Genomic DNA, 13,913 nt, shown 5'->3' with positions numbered 1-13,913 from the left:
AATAACCTGCTTTTATCTGCAGACCTGCAGTACCTCACTTAAGGTACTAATGTGAGGCCCGGACTGGCCATCTGTACATGTCTCGACAGTGAGAGGGTCCCTCTGGGTGGTTAAGACTGAGATATTCTATTATTTACTGCAATGCAATACGACAAGAAATCTGTAGAATGGGCTAATATTAAAAAGACAATAATTCAAGTATTTCTAAGCAGTAGTCATTTTATTATAGTTACTTTTAAAACACAAAAACTACTCAATATTTTTCAAATGACATTAGTTATATAAAAAGCTATAGATAAGAGCTCCCCTTGTAAATGTGTATATATTAATATAACCAGAAGAATGCTGTGATACGGTTATCTTTTTTCTACTCTTCTTTGCCATATATGCAAAGTATAGATGTTCCTAAAACACTTAAAAAGTGCAGGGCTCAGCATGTTAGTCTATAAAATATTAAGCATATATATTTACATATATGGTCACATCCGTAACTTTGTTCTGTACGCTAATTTTTTTTTTATACCTGTATGTATACCTTTGGGAAACAAAAGATCGAAATTAAAACTACTGTGGTTTACCACTAACGTAAAACAGGAAATTATAAACCAGACAATTGCATTCAAGCAAGGGATCAACATAATTTACAGTACAAAGATGGCAACAAAGCCTGCAAAAAAGGCTATATTGGAAAATGAGACACCCATTTCCAAGGTGAGACTAATCCCACACAATCTTGTATGGGAAAAAGCTACTCCTCCCCCCCCACGAATGTTAAGTTACTGTCTGAAATTGGAAATTTGTTAGCGAAATAGAGAAAACTGAACCGTTGCAACAAACATGGGATTGGCTGACGCAAGAAAAAGTGCTTAAGCAATTTAACACTGTTAAGGTAGACAAAGCCCCTGGGCCAGATGGTATACACCCAAGGGGACTTAATGAGTTAAGCCTAATTCTGGCCAGACTTTCTTTAGAGATTCTTTTAGTTCAGCTATAGTGTCAACGGCGTAAGGCAGATGTGATGCCCATATTTAAAAAGGGATCAAAATTTCAGCCGGGCAACTACAGGCTAGTAAGCATGACATCCACAGTGGGGGAATTTGATGGGTTGCTAAAGGCATACATTCAAGAATATATCTTGGATCAGAACATAATAAATAGAAGAAAACAACTTGTCAAACCAACCTAATATTTTCTTACACAACAAAGGAAGGGATTCTTTTCAGTAAGGGCTATAAATGTATGACGTTCACTGCCAAGAGAGAAGGGTTCTATCAAATGCAATGGATGCTTTCAAAAAGGGTCTGTATATATATATTTGTTTATATGAGGAAAAGAAAAACATATAAGGATATTTATAACAAAATAAGCATTAACATTTTAGAGCTTCTTGATCCAAGGAGAAATCTGATTGCTTTTGGAGTGAAGAAAGATTTTCTTTCCTTCTAAATGCAAAAATCCGAAAAAAAAATAATTTGGTAATTGGAGGGTTTTTTAGCATTCTTTTGCATCAAAAGCTGGAAGGATAGGTAGAAGGCTTGAACTTGATGGACTTAAGTCCATCATCCTGTCATGTACACTAAAATTACATTTTAAGCACAAAAAACATTATGTATACATAATATCCATCAGAGGATGTATTTTACTGCCAGGTGACTTGAAGGAAATGGGAACAAACAGCAGGACTCAAGATGTGGAAACTTTCTGGACAAGGGTTATCAGTTTCAAAGGACTTCATATTGCAGGAGACATATGGCTTTTTTGTGAAAGTGAATTTATGAGGCCATAAAAGGGACATTGTGTACAATAACAGCCATGGCTTAGACAAAGCTTATAGGAATCACTTCCAATAAAAAAGAGCATTCCTTATCCAAGAAAACAAACAGTTGATTTGCACACTAAATTCTTAAGTTTATAGATAAGCAAAGGCAGAAAACCAATACACCTGGATTTAAACACAGATATCCATAAGGTCCGTATAGAAGAACACAAACAAAAATAAAGCCAATACTGCAACAGAAAAAAAAGAAACAAGGATCCAAGATGCAGACCCTTTTTTTCAATTGCACTTCTGGAGTAAAAACATACAGAATACAAAACACACATATTTTAAGAATTTCAACGGTTTTCACCAGAGAGCAAGATTGTATCTTGGGTCAAAATCCGTAAAATGAACCCTTAATGTGTTTTCAATTAGCCAAATGCGATCTCTGCAAACAAACATAGGCCCTTGAAGGTTGTTCCAGTAACCAAGAATTCAAATAATGTCAAGGATATCACAGACTTTATACCATGAGGTTGCAGATCACTTTCTGAAATACTACCCCATACTGTTCACAAAAAAAGTAATATATTAACATAAACATGACAACCTCATACTCATACTAGTAATGATTTATAATAGAATCACATGCCCACGCTTCTTATTATCAATATATTTTACAGGATACTGATCTATATTTCTATTTTTTTCTCAGGATTGCTAAGAGCATGCAATAACCAGTATATTATGAAATAAACATCTATATCTGGTACAAAGTGAGCATTCATATATGAGATTTTATCCTCTGAAGGATGCCTCTCTGCATAAAAAAAACATTTCTTCTTGCATAAAGAAGAATTTGTTTTATTTTAGAACATTATAGATGAGCCTATCTGAATTTAATTTAATACAGCTACAAATTTAGTCTTACTGCATTCAACACGCTCCAATAAAGTCTTGGTATAAATGTACTGTATACTATGTAAAGCTTTAAAGAATTGGCACTAACCAAGAGATTGCCTTAGGACAAAGGAGAGAATCATCTTGGTAGTAATGGGCTTTTGACATAACTAAATTCATAAACCGAAACTAGCCAGAGCTTGTGTTTTTGTCACTTGCCTTCGAGATTCCGAGAATAAAAGTTCAACGCATAGAAGCTAATGTGACATTTCCAGCATTATCTCACCAATTTCCTCTCCCGATGTTATCTGACTCCTTATTCCGTCCTTACAAAGGCTGCCTGAACCAATCCGCAACAATCAACAACTTAATACAAGGTGAAGGTTAATGTAATCGGGAGGAATAAGCATCCTAAGAGAAAGGGTGTGTGATTCCTTTCCCCGTGGTATACGCATTTGGTTCATTCTGACTAAATACATATTGAATATTTTAGTCTGTGAACCTATGGGAGCGCATGATGTGAACCCCGGTGAACACAGGTCTCTTTGACGTTGCTGGCCATTTAAAATAAATAAATAAATAAAAACAAAAAAACACCTAACCATTATAAAAATGCAACACAATATAAAAATGAATTATGCTATGTCACTTCATATATATATATATATATATATATTTTTTTTTTTTATTTTTTTTATTATTTTTTTTTTTAATGAGAGAACTCCCATTTTAATGTGCAAGGCTTCCAAGAAAGGCATTCTTTCCCGGATAGTTAGTATTCAGGTGCTTAATTTGCTCTATTGTCTGTGATGGGTTTACATCGTACTTGACATGACTACAAAGTTTTCTCAAAAGATCAAGCTGGGTTTTTGGTCATTCTTTATTTTTTTCCCCCGACAGCAAGTTAAAAAAAAACAGAGGCCATACAATATTTTGGTTAGTTGGAAACATTTCTTAATGAAAGGTCTTCCTTGCGGAATTATTATTACGTTTCAGGAAAGAAAAGGAGATGCAAGATACTGAGGGCAAAAAATGTAATGTGATCATGTAAAAAAAACCAGGATAGTCAATTCCTGGACTACAATGTAACAGAGCCAGGTACATCGTGACTGCTTTGAATAGTCAGAATACTAAACTACTAATGTATTGCAAATATGTGCTGCACATACTTTTCATCCACTCAAAGGGTTAATCATGGGCTTTAGAAAATGGGAACTGTCAACAGGTCGCACAGCGCATAAGTCAGCTCAGTGACAATAGAGGTAGCCCTGTAACTTGATACACGTTTCCTCTCCATAGGAAACAGAAAAAGTGGATTTCTTACTGTTATCTGCTATCTTTAGTCACGCAACCCTTGTTGTCTGTCTGCTGTCACATTGCCCAAAGCCTACAAGTCAACAGCTTAGTTGTTAGCAGGAGATAATTACAGACCGGCATCGCTCCTACCCATCAGATTAGACCATGTTCATAACATCTCTTCCAGAAGCTCAAACAATATCACAATGTAGTTTTGAAAATATTTGATACCTCTAGAATAGTCCACAAAATCGCAACGTGCCCTGTCGGTGGCCGTATTACATAGAAACAGAGTCTGATGGTAGTTAAGAACCACTGGAGTTCAGAATTTAAGTGGCCATCGTCTAAAGTTGGAGGACTACCAATTTTTGGCTCTTCTAAACAAAGAATGCAAAGAAGCGCCTATAACCAACACACGTCTAAAGAATCAAAAAGTGAGGATTTCAAAATATTCTATGCCTCTGTTAGCAGTGGGCTGACAAATCTATAGTATATGGCCTGTTGGTGGCGCTAGAGGACGGGGACTGCTCATTTCCATTGTTTTCTCAAATACGTAAAGTTAATACGCAATAATTTGCAGAAAACTGTGCCAAGAAATTGACAATAAAGCTTAAAGCCTTTATATGAGTGTTTCCTTCTTTAAAAAATGTAAAGACTTCGACATAAAATATAACCTCTCTGTTTAAGACAATATAATGTTTTATTACCCTGTTGAAACATTGGGATTTGTTTGCAACAGAAAACTCATCAGATCTTTTCATTCGCTGTTTCGGGTGCAAAGAGTTTGGTCACACGTGGTGGGTTTTGCTGGCTACTCTTGAATGAGATGCTGTGTGTGAACAGACCATCAGATCTATTAAAGTTAACATCATCTCTAAAAATACACAAACGTGACACAAACAGTTTGTGCAACTCCAACACTGTACTTAATGTTCACACTTTGGGACAGAGAATTTTTTACCAGCAAGGCATGCCACACATATTTACTATTCGACATGACCCAACATGCCTAAAGGTGGCTCACACATTGAACAATAGGGTCCAGAATACTTGTTGTGTTGGGTACACACACTGTGAATGTGGGAATTCGCAAACTTTTTGAAGGTTTAGAAAGAAATAATTCCAAGAAAGTAGATGAATATTGCTCTAATTCTTTCACTTCTCTGGCAATACAATATTTCACAATGAAATAAAACAAATATATTTAAAAATGATTTTAATATAATAAAAATGATGTAATAATTTTTAAACAAAAGTATCTCTCTCATTATATATATTTACATTTTTGTACTAATTTTATAAAAATAAAAAACAACAAGTTATATTGATTTAAACACCAAAAACACTGTACTAAACTAATACAAATATACAGAAACAAATAAGTATTTTTGTATGTCTATACGAATCCATATTCAAAGCATTTATAGTGAAATAATGCTTTTATCAGATTTTGCTCCCAAAAAATCAAGTGGTATTTTCCTATTGGTTGGACCTAAAGGAACAGCCAATTAAAAGCCAGTAACCAAGGGAGACATCAACAAATAGAGCAACTTAACGTAAACAATAATATACTTATAAGGCGGCATTTTGTAGTGATTGAAACAATCTTGTTTCTAAAACACAGTAGGGGGCAGGACATTCTTTTTTGTTAAATATTTAAACTTTAAATATCCTGGGCTTTTGGCTAGCGTCTATCTATAATTTTCTTTGGCACAAATACCATGAAATTTGGCCATATCCTGCTCCTTCCATAAATAAGCAACCGCAAAAGGTTATAGATTTTAGCTAAATATGTAATTATCAACAGAACAAATCTGAGATAATATGTAATAGAATATGCTTAAAAGGTAATGGTACAGGTGCTGGTCCAGTGAATTCTGTATTTTAATAGATATCTGGGGTGACATGTAAAAAGTATTATTGTAGCTAGTTAAGTAGCACTTAAAATAAATTACAAGTGTTTTAACAAACATCAAATATAAAAATGATTAAGGTAAAACATGGTACAATAGGTGGTTACTGGGCAAAGAAGTGTCAGAATACTTTGGTATAATCCTGCACTCCTGTATAAAATATTATTAAAAAGGCATGCTTCAAAGACCAAGAGGACTTAATTCAATCACGGAAGTTTGACAAGCACTTTCTCAAACTACAAGAACACGTGCAGGTGGAAGAAAGTGGTTCTGGCCAGTAGAAAATAAGTGCTGGAGCTTATATATTTAGATTACTGATTTCTATCATCTTAAACCCATATCTGTCTCATAAATTGTTATTTACCTACACACCACAATTTCAAACAGGCACACTGTCGAGCCATAGGATGTATAGGACTCAACCAAGTCTGCCACACCCTGCTTCCCAGCATCTCTAATGGCCAAAGAGAGGCACTTGTTTGAGAGGGTGTCGTAGGAGTCACTAGGGGGCATTTTTAGTGATTTGCTACAACGATTTATGAAACTGAGCTTGAAATTTAGGAGAAGAATAATGTACATTATTTAAACAATTTATCACATTTCAATGTAATGTTTTCTGTAGTTTCCATATTGCAGGGCTCAACACATTCTCTCCGAAAACAGCAGGAGCTGCGGAGTCACGAGAAGCTGTATTACTGCAAATTTTAAGACTTGAGTTGCTAAGTGGGACTGTTCCTCCTGAAGAATGGCACATGTCATGGATGCATATCTGCTCTGATAGGAGACAGTGCAGCTGTTGTATTCTAATATATCATCTATCTATCCATCTGTCTATCTGTCTGTCTATCTATCCATCCATCTATCTATCTGTCTGTCTATCTATCATCTATCTATCTATCTGTCTATCTATCTATCTATCTATCTATTATCTATCTTTCTATCTATCCATCCATCTATCTATCTATCTATCATCTATCTATCATCTATCTGTATTTCTATCTATCTGTCTGTCTATCTATCTATCTATCTATCATCTATCTATCTATCTATCTATCTGTCTATCATCTATCTATCTATCTGTCTGTCTATCATCTATCTATCTGTCTGTCTATCTATCATCTATCTATCTGTCTATCTATCTATCTATCTATCTATCTATCTATCTATCTGTCTATCATCTATCTATCTATCTATCTATCTATCTGTCTGTCTATCATCTATCTATCTATCTATCTATCTATCTATCTGTCTGTCTGTCTGTCTATCTATCTAATACTACACAGTGTATATGACATACGATTTAAGGTCAACCAGCCATCCATCTCTTACCTGTCAATGAATCATTATTTCCAAGTACTGACATGGCATGATATATGGTATATGTTAGGACATATTAGAGCGTATGTAAAAAATATTTTGTGTCTCAATCATCCTCATGCAGGCACGTCATATCTCACAGACCATGTAAATAAAATACTAACCTATGTCGCTATTGTTGCTGCTCTTTCAATACCTTTCCCTGAATGTTTTTCTTTTACAGTAAAGGGTTTAAAGGATCAGGAAATAATCCTACATTGATATGGAAAACTATTTTTGTTCTAAATTAGCTGTCTTCTCCAAGCAGCTGGAGTGCATTGAAAATCTGCACACCTGCTCAGTGTCATTTCGGAACTTTTTCTTAACTCTTAACACTTTACCAAAGAATTATTGTATGTATACATATATATATATTAAAAAAAAAAAAAAATTCTTTGGAATTCTTAAAATTTCCAAAATACTTTAAAATACTGACAGCGGAAGAAGTGTTAGGGGAAGTTTATCTAAAATATACCATTCCACAGATGTTTTTTATTACTTCAGATATATAGTTAACTCCTGAGAGACTTAAATTTATGAAGAGTTAAGTATATATATATATATATATATATATATATATATATATAAATATATATATATATATATAAATATACTAGCGTTCAAAAGTTTGGAGTCATTCAGAAATATTTTTTGAAAGATCTTGTCGGTTAAAATAACATGAAATGCAGAACAGACGGTGTTAATGTTGTAAACAACTATTTTTAATGGAATATCTTCATAGGCGTACAAAGGGCTTTTATCACTCCCATGATCCATCACTCCTTTATCACTGCCATCACTCTTGTGTTCCAATGGCACGTTGGTCCAAGTTTACGTGTAAAAGGCTAAATGATCATTGGAAAACACTTTTGCAAAAAATGTTACAGCTAGAAATTTCCTTGTTTTCCATCAAAACAGCTGAGTGACCCCAAACTTTTAAACGGCAGTGTATTACTTAAAAGTTCCCAGGCTAGGACTGAAATGTCGCGTCTGTGTATGTAACCCTGTACACAATCTAACTAATTCTTCATATATCTTAGACAAATATTTTTACTGTATCTACTTTAATTACCATATTGGAGTTGGTCGCTGATAAAGACATGCACAACCCATACTGCACTGTATACTTTTCTAAAAAAAAAATAATAATAAAAAAAAAAGAATCTTAAATAAAGGAGGCTATATGTTAACTTTATGAATGTTTTCTGATCTGGAGGCTCTAGAGAATGTGGACTCTATGAACTATGAATAATTACCCGATGCCCTCGATGCCCGGGCATAATGCTGTCCATGATGATATAATAAGAAAAATGGATACAGTCCATATTTTAAGTTTTATTAGGCTACCATGGGAAGAGATGTATGAAGAAATGCCACCTGAAGGTGAGACCTCTGAGGTCATGAAAACATCCTCAACTTTAAAATTTTTGTTTATATTGGCCAAAAAAGAGTGGTACTTTTGACAAAAGACTCTGAGTCATACAAGAAACAGGTTTAACCCTGTATGGGGAACCGGCAGCTTATTGAAGTTCACGCTCCAGCTACCACAGTAAAGTGAGAGGTTTATAACGTTTATTATTATTATTAATAATTAATGCTTCAGGGGCACGAAATGTTCATTTTTTTTTATAAGAAAACTTCAATATTGGTTGCAATTGCCAATTAAATGGTCAAGTTCCTAAGAATCGAAGTAAAAAATTGGTCACACCTGCAGTCTTGTTGCGGAATAGGGAAGAAGCCTAGTTATCACTGACTATCACTGTGGAGAGCGCTCAAAATTCATAAACATATGTAAATAAAAAGTAGCACATCGATGGAAAATACAGACAAATAAACTCACATTAAAAGAAAATAATAAATAGTAATATTAAAACAAATAAAGAATAGTTTGTAAATAGGAGCATATATTAAAATAAAAAAAATATATAGATAATAATAATAACAATAATGTATAAAAAAATTGTGCCCAAAATAATCCTACTAAAGCACTCAAAAATGTGGTGTATAAATGATTTTCTATAGCCTATTGAAATAACTGGAGTTTAATTTAAATACTTTGACTTTGAGTGATTTTATTTTTACCTTTTTTCTGTTTACCCAATAAAAGGTATGAACTATCACTAAAGTCTATATCTTTAGATGTAACATAAGGATGTTTTACTTAATTGAGAGGGTGTTAGATAAGTGGAACAGCTTCCCAGCAGTGGTGGAGGTTAATACAACAAGAGAATTTAAACGTGCATTGGACAGGCTACATTTACACTAGGAAAAACTGGACAGGTCTAGATGGGTCTTATCTGCATTTAAATTCTATGTTTCTATGTCTCTTTTCTGTGGCCAGAAATTTTCATTTATATCAAACATCAATTTTCCTATGTGAGATGAACGTTACCTATAATAAATGTCAACGTTACTCAAAATCATTTAATAAATTTAACAGATATTGGCACTTTAGCTGTAGTCTTACTTTAAAAATACAAAAGTTATTCTAGCATAAAATGATTTTATGAGATTGTTTATTATTACTATTTACTATTATTATTTATTGTTTTATATAGCGCCATCAAATTCCATAGCGCTGTAATATGTAATATATTATAGTCTAAAGCATCTTTGTTTTGTTTTATATTAAATATTATGTAAGGTTTATCCTTGCAAAAACTACAAATATCTGCCACTCCGTCGCTTTAAATGGACAATTTCTTATTAGAACCCAAATCCTCTCTTTCTCCGGTGTCTATACTTTGTATGCACTAATTCATGTGTGATTAGTATGTTGGTTTTCATATATAATAGCAATAAAAATGACTTAGATGCAGCTGAAACCATAACTGTCTGGGTAAGTTGTGATAATTGATATGCTTTAAGTCCCCGACTTCATTATGTCTTAATTATGTGTCAACCTCCAAGAAGCAGTTGGCAGAGGTGCCCCTGCATACGCAGGCATAATTAACTCAGTAATATAACGTTCAGAAATATACACTGCTGGAAATGTCTTAGAACGTGTATATAAACTGGTATGTTTAATTAAACATGTTTGACTCTGTTCTAAATTACTTTATATCACGAACAGTAAGCAATAGTCACAATATCACCCGAAATTCTCATAATGACCCGCCACCAGCCGCTCACTTTGAACGTAAGCATTAGTGTATATTGTATGCTTAATATCAGTTTAGAAACTAATAGTGACACCATCTGACAAATAGGGTCAGCCCTACTCAACTACAACAATACCAGCTTTCCACAGGTTCCCACTATGTAAAATTACTCCTGTTGCTATATAGCGCCCATCCCTAATGGTGAATGGGTTAACTATGCTGTTTACCGATTTCTGATTTCAAATGAAGTAAGTTAAAAAATAGTACACCCAATTTAAAGAGTCAAACTATCCAGGTAGTTTTCTATAGGGACTTTTCTATAGGTAAAAAAGTAATCTTCTGCTCCAATATATTCAGTAACTCTATAAAAAACACCCACATTATTTTAGTAATATGAGTTATTAAAGCACAATTATTGAAATATACAATAATATTTACATATGTCCATAGCAAGGCTGCAAAATGCTAACAAAAATTCAGGAGAACACATTCAGGGGTCTTGTAGACTGTTATTTTGCTAGTAAATAAATTTTCATTTTTATTTTATGTGAGATTTCAGCTTCTATAATGTGTTTGTATGGACATGTAAACATATAGAATGCTACTATGGCTTGTTTTCTTCTACATGATAAGTCATATATAAAACTACATATGTTTTAAAGACAAGGTGCTTCTTGATTTATAGAAGAAGCACCTGGTCCCTTTCTTAGATCATGTGCTGGATCTCACACTACATCACTCAATGAAACTCATGTCATCACATTATGAACACTATTTGCCTAGGTTGCTATTCAACACCAGGAGGTCTCCTGGAAATTAGGACTTCATCAGGATGCAGCTTACATGTCAGATCGATCATGGTGGTGGTTGTTCCCATTGCTGGTCTTCAGACCCGTCTCCTCAGTCCTGCTACTACACCGACTGCTGCTACTGAGGCTTCCATTACCCTCTTGTCCATCTGTCACATGTCTCATACCCTCATAGTCCAGCTGGTTGCTGGAGGGATACTGACACCTCTTTGGGTCCTTAGTTATGGTGTGTAGCCTGCTGTGGTCTGCAGTCCTAGGACAGCACAGAAGTTTTTTGAAGGCCTTCCTAAAATCTGGGCTCCTGCAATATATGATTGGGTTAAGTCCAGAGTTGATATAACCCAACCAGTTCAAAAACAGGAACACACTGTCATTTATCAGCGCCCTACAAAACACTTTGATGATATTGGCCACAAAGAATGGTAACCAGCAAAGAGTGAAGATGCCCATGATGATGCCCAGAGTCTTGAGTGCTTTATGTTCCTTGATGGCTAGTAGCCCTGATGGCCTTCTTTTGGAAGTCCTCCCGTTCTTAGATGAGGGCACTGGCGTTCCATTAAACCTCACTTTGTCCTTTTCTATCAAGTTGACCTGTCTGGTGGCCACTATAAATACTTTAGCGTAAACAAAGATCATGATGACCAGAGGAACATAGAAGGACATAGTTGAAGAAATGATGGCATATGACATGTTGGTGACAAAATCACAGCACTGGGGGTTGTCATAGCATCTCCTGGCTTCTTCATTCTGTGTGTCTCTCCACCAGTGGTTCATAATTGGTAGGAAAGAGATCAAAGCTGATATAGCCCATACAAAACAGACCACCAACCTTGCTCTTACCTTAGTGACCAGCATCTCATACTTCAAAGGTGAGGTGATAGCAATGTATCTGTCTACTGCTATCACACACAAGGTCTCTATGCTGGCTGTCACACAAAGGACATCCACAGAGGTCCAAAGCTCACATACTGTAGTCTCAAACATCCAGACCCCACTCACCAGAATGGTAGCACCAGGTGGCACCACCAGAAGTCCCATTATCAAGTCCGCACAAGCCAAGGAGGTAATAAAGACATTGGTCATGGTTTGTAATCTTGGGGTCCTGGCTATGGCAATGATGACCAGCATGTTCCCAAATACAATAACCAGGATGATGAAGGTCAAGCCTGCTCCCATCATCCATTTTTGGGACAGACTGAGTCCAGTGTCGCTGCTGTTACTGTCCGTCAAACTTGAGTTAATAAACTGGCAAGAAGCCATAGTGAAGGAGATCGCTTCCAGCTCAGTCCTGGGTTGTGGACTTCGGGGTGAGTGGAAGCCTCAGCCCCATTGATATGGAAGAAGCGTGTGCCATGTCCCGCAGAGCGGAGAGCACTGAAGAAGCCGGAGCCCCGGACTGCTGCTCACTTCACTCTCTGGGAGGAGCCGCTCCTTTTAAAGAGACAGAGTCCAATTTTACACGGAACTGCGCTGAAGACTGGAAGTACCCGCCGGGCAGGGGGAACAAACACTTAATGGGAGCTGAGCAACATTACTGCTAATACATATGCCGTTTACACGACAGCGATTTATAAAAAAAAAAAGTGCATGCCTAACCAGCAACAGGGCTTCCTCCTACTGTATCTGTGTACAGTCAGCACTGTATGGGTTAATCTACAGTGTTAATTACGCATGTTTAAAATTAGATTATTGTACATTATCATGTTATCCAAATATTTATTACATGTATATACAAACATACACACACCCTTATATAATAAATATGCACATAAATACATTAAGTATATAATATTAGTATTCTAGTGACTAGAATATATGTTAGTTGCATTTTAACCCTCTTTTATCCAAGGGTTTTAGGCACATTTCTTTATATATATATATATATATATATATATATATATATATATATATATATATATATATATATATATATATATATATGTTATAGCTCATATTATTTTATATTATATTAAATTACCTTATTTATATATATTATTTAGATTGTATATATTTATAATATTTGTTTACCCAGTTTTTAGAATTAGGAATATAGTAATGGCAAAAAGGTAACAAATCTAGAATAAATTACTCATTACTGCTATATAATACAATTAATAATAATAATAATGTAGCTGAAAAAAACAACAATTCCCCATTCCTACCACTGAACTAACTAAAAAAAACAAACAGATAAACAAAAAAACTGCCTTCTGTGATCCATGATGGATAATTTACTGAATAAGAGTTTTATTGTTTCTGATTTGCAGTCCAGTCCAGGCTGTTTTTAACATGTACCAGCTCTGCTGTAGTGTTGCTTCATGAGTCCACTGTAGAAAGTTGGACATGCAGTTCCCTGGAGAACAATTTAATGATGTTCTATGGACCATCACAAACCTCGCCAGGTGTCCTTGTTACAGACACTTTGCCTTATCCTGGTCCCATGCGCAAAGTTGCACAGCAAAGCTGGTTTGTCTGACACTCTTTTGTCCCCTTGAAAAGGTCCTTCTACATAACTTTTTCACTCTACACTATCTAATGTGGAGTCCAAACTCCTATTTAGTACTTTGTACCAGAACTGCTCTTTTGAAGCATAGCCCGTAATATTCATTCCCTATATTATCGCCATCAATTTTATAACACCGTCTTGTCAAACACTTCCTCTTTTCTAGTAATTAAAAAAAAAACATGTCTTCTTGTTTTGTTGCTGTTTGACTTCTGACATCCGTTTATCCACACATGCACAGACTCTCACCCACACAAACAGGTATAAGGACTGAAG

At 35.1% G+C, this 13,913-nt stretch overlaps 1 pseudogene; it reads right to left on the bottom strand.

The window, feature by feature from the left end:
- Positions 1–11,164: 11,164 nt before the first annotated feature.
- Positions 11,165–12,394, bottom strand: LOC149277608 (beta-4C adrenergic receptor pseudogene; annotated as a pseudogene).
- Positions 12,395–13,913: the final 1,519 nt, after the last annotated feature.

The sequence above is a fragment of the Sceloporus occidentalis genome, unplaced genomic scaffold (assembly GCF_023333645.1).
Source record: "Sceloporus occidentalis isolate IW3139 unplaced genomic scaffold, rSceOcc1.0.p SCAF_209, whole genome shotgun sequence".
NCBI classification, from domain to species: Eukaryota; Metazoa; Chordata; class Lepidosauria; order Squamata; family Phrynosomatidae; genus Sceloporus; species Sceloporus occidentalis.
The sequence above is the reverse complement of the archived record's forward strand: the minus strand, read 5'-3'. Positions and strand labels throughout refer to the sequence as shown.